Here is a 4,496-nt window from a genome sequence, read left to right on the forward strand (position 1 = left end):
AGACGACAGTGTAGATACTTTTTGGCTAAGCTGCTGTTTGCTGAATACTGATATTTTTTGCCTGTATGTGAGCATTGATACAGGTAAATGTTATTATTCCAATCTCACTCTACGCCCTCCATTTATTTTATATAGCTATAGATACATATATATATATATATGTGTGTATATATATATATATATATATATAATATTGTGGTTAGAGGGGTTGTCTCTCACCTGAACTGCCCACATTCCAGTGGGATCGGCTCCCCTCAAGGGAAAGGAGAGGTTTGGAATTCCGGGTTTTCTGTGTTGCCCAGAGTCAACTGGGAATCATCACCAGAGAACAGGAAGAGTTTAAAACTCCCATTCACCCAGGGTTCTGTACACTGATGCCGGCAGCGGCCAGTTAGTAGGCAAGAGTGATATTAGGTGTGCCAGACAAGCACAGCGGATTTGGGCTGCATGCCATTGCAGCAGACTAACCATTAAGCACTGGGACATTTGTTTGCACCTGTTTGTTTAATTTCATGTGCCTGGGAAGGATAAAGGGCCTAATTAAGACCTGATCGCTGTTGTGCAAATTCGCAAGGTGGCCTATTATCGATCGCATGCGTGAGGCCAAACTGCGAAAGAATCCAGTGACTTTTTCGATCGCTAGGCATATACAAGTTGATCAACAGGAAGTGAACGCTTGGGAGTGAAAACTGGCCGTTTTCTGGGAGTTTCAGGAAAAATGCAGACGTTCCCAAGCATTTGCAGGGAGGGTGTGTGACATTAGTTCCTGCCCCGAACAGCTTGTTTCTATCGCACTGTAGGAGTAGGTCCTCGGCTACACAGAGACTGGAAAAAAACATTAGATGGTGAGTGAGTTGCGAACAGATTTGCAGCTGACCGGCGTTCGCAGAGATTTTCACAAGGCGTACGCAGACTTGCATGAGGCGGGTTTTTACTCTGTCTGGGCGGCGACTATCTGATCGCAGAGGAGAAATCAGGTCTGAATCAGGCCCAAAGTGCAGTGTCTGATGCCATGAAAGATACTGCTTCACCGTGAACCTGCCTGTCGTGAGTCCTCATTCCTACAACCCTGTTTCTATCTATTTATCTATATAGATTTTCAAAATCTGTAAATAAGAGTGCACTCACCAGGGACTTGTTAAGTGAAAGTTTGTATTACAAAATCAAAGTGACATTACAGATCGACGTTTCGGCCAAACACTGTTCTTCCTCAGGACAGAGCCACCACCACATTATTGGACAGATGAACCCCACTAAGTGCCCTGCTCCTACCTAAATACCAATCCTAGATTGGTTGACCACAGACCATGTGACTGGAAGTGATGTCATCACACCGTTCCTGCCTCAGGTGACTAATAATTCATTAGTGTCAAGAACCTGACTTAAATCTCCTATGTTGTAGTAACCAGCCTCGTGACTTACCTCAGTCTCCTGCCCTACAGGCCAAGATTTCCTGCAGGATCTCAGAGTTCACTCAGCCTTGCTTCTGAATTCCTTATTGACTTATTTCATTCTCTGAGCATTCTGGTTTTCAAGCTGCTATACCTTCTTTGTAAGACTGTGTTATTACCACAGCACTTTCCCCAGGCTAAATTTGCACCTGTGCAGACTCCAGATTGCAGCAGTGATCTCAGACCAGCTGGTAACTATTTGTGTGTCTGAGGTTTATGCAAGCTCCTATGTGCAGTTCTGTGATGTTCTCTGTCATTGCTACACCCTATGATCTCCAGAATGTATCTCACCAACTGCAGGCCTCAGTCTGGTCAGCTGATTCCGCTGTCCTATCACTGCATACCAAGGGTAATGAAAGGATCTTTACTGATACTAGCAGATGGCCTGAACAACGTCGCTTCCTGCTACACTTCCAAGTTCGAGGTGTTGGTTCTACATTGTTAGCAGCTCCTGAACAACCAACTACAAGTGGTGCTGTTTGCTATATTCCCGGTCCCTGCCAGTCCAGCGATACTCCCGGTTCTAGCCGGTCCAGCATTATTATAAGCCCGGCTCCATTTCATTCCAGTCCGGTTCCAAGCCTGGTTTCAGCTCAGTCAACACTCCAGTACAGTTCCAGTCTGATTCTACTCCAGCTCAGTACATGTTCATTCAAGAAGTGTCATAATTCCAGTTACAGCCCTGTCAGCGCTCCAGTCTGGTTCTTGTTCAGTTCCAGTTTTCTAGTTCAGTTCCAGTTTATGCAATAAGTAGCATCATCCCGGTTCCTGTGCGGACAGCATAGCAGTCCAGTTTTACAAAACAATCTATAGAAATAACACAAAAATTATTTTATCCACTAGTAGAGTGGTCATACGCTGCACTACCGCTAAGGAGAGCATGTTTAGACGCATAAACTGATTCCAAAAACGGCACTATATGCCCACAGCAACTGGGACTGGAAGTGGTCACCCTTTTGGCCTTTGGGCCATGTTTGTTGCCTTGGTAACAAAACACCATGCATATGTACAGCAGAAAAGTGATCACACAATGAGGCCCTCATTCCTGGCTCATAATAGGGTTGGTCACACACTGGGACCACCATTATTATATTCCAAGCAAAAAGACATTGCTGTAGGCAACCACACATAAAATCTATTATATAGATGGTGATCGCCTTCTTTCTAGGGCTGGTATAAACTGTAGTATGCATTAATATGAGGTAACATATTAGACTTACACATAAATATAATAATAAAAATGTATCCCTTAACAGGCATCAACAGACACTAAGGAAAAATATAATTTAAAAAAAAAAATAAGTCCATACGAGCAGCCTCCTTATTATAAGGGATAAATCATCATTGTAAAAAGATACTTAGAGAGTTGTACTCATTCAGCCCTCTGGGTGATAAGATATCTAACCAATGGATCCATTGCACTTCCAGTTTTAGCAAGTCTAGATCACAATTACCCCCTCTCTTAGATGTAGGGATCCAATAAATCATCATATAGCGAATGGTAGCCACTGGCTTGTCAGATTTGCCATCAACATATGCCAGTCTGATGGACGATTTGTGCTGCGTCATCCGTTCACGGAATATTTGTGGCGTCTTCCCCACATACATTAGTCCACATGGGCATTTAATGAAGTACACCACATAGTCCATCTGGCAAGTAAAACGATGTCTAATAAAGATCTTGTGCCCAGTCTGTGGATGTGTAAAATATTTGCCTGGATCAATGCCCTGCAAGTAGTGCAACCCAGACATCTGTAGCACTCTTTTTGTATTGTGAGCCAATTAGTATGATGCTTCTCAGTGGATTGTCTTTTAGTTCTGTACAGTAGGTCCTTAAGATTTGGATCTCCTTGCACAATCAGGCATGTGGGCTGCTTGTACATACCTTTCAGGTTCTGGTCCATACTTAGCAGCAGCCAGTGTTTCTTAATCATCCTCTGGGTGGCCCTCAGTCTTGTTTCACACTTTAATAAGAGAGCGCAATGCAAATATAGTAGATAAACAATTTAATAATATTAATACAAAACATTACTTTTAATCATATGATTAAAAGTAAGGGTAAAACACATATATTTGCCATTTACACGGTATTCCCACTGACCATGTAGAATGTATAGAGATGCGCATGTATGTGGAGGCTCTGTTATAAGTCCAATAGGGAAATAGTGACCGCAAAGAGAAAGTCAGTTTTACCCACTAAGGTCAATAGTATTAATGCCTTGTCACTAATTCCTTATCCCATTTCTCACCGCTCATTAGGTCTCCAGTGTATGCTTTCTCCTTTTGGTTGTTAGCCAGCATCAGAGGCTGCACATGAGTCCGCAGGTAACCAGGGGAGGGAGGGGGCACGACTATTATCAGTGTTTACGGCAGCTTGACTCGTCCGGACCTCTGCAGTCTCTGGGTGGTCTCTTTGATCGGTGGGACTGTTAGTATCCCGCAATCCTTAATGCGTTTCTCCATTGTTACAGTGGTAGCGGTTTCATCAGAAGGCATACATGCATTCTCTTTTATTAATACGGTTTTTTAGTTTTAAATAAATACAGTATTTGGAGCTGCATACACACAAAAATGTTTGTAAGTGATCAGCATATTGTTTGGTATTTTATAGGATTTGTGCCTGATATATTGAGTGTATATCTCTACCTTTAAAATTTCCCTTGTGTCACACTTGATGCCCAGAATCATTCTGTCACCCTGCGAGTAGGGCAATGTATTGTGATCCGTAGGTTTATGGTACAATGTATATGCAAGTCTTGTGCAATTTTTAAACACTGTCACATCCAGAAAGTTGATGCTGGTGGCACTGGTCTCAACTGTCAGGCATATTTGGTTTTCCAAACTTTTAAGATTTAGTACCATTTCCAGAAAGGCTGCCTCAGTATTCCCCCAGACAATAAAAACTGTAATCTATAAAATGCTTGTAGTAAATTATATCTTGGGTATAATTGGAAAAAATATGGGTCATTTCATATTTATCCATGTAGTTATTCGCGTAGGCAGGCACTAGGTTCGAACCCATGGCTGTACCTGCTATTTGCACAT

Source organism: Pseudophryne corroboree, chromosome 2, assembly GCF_028390025.1.
Source record: "Pseudophryne corroboree isolate aPseCor3 chromosome 2, aPseCor3.hap2, whole genome shotgun sequence".
NCBI lineage: Eukaryota > Metazoa > Chordata > Amphibia > Anura > Myobatrachidae > Pseudophryne > Pseudophryne corroboree.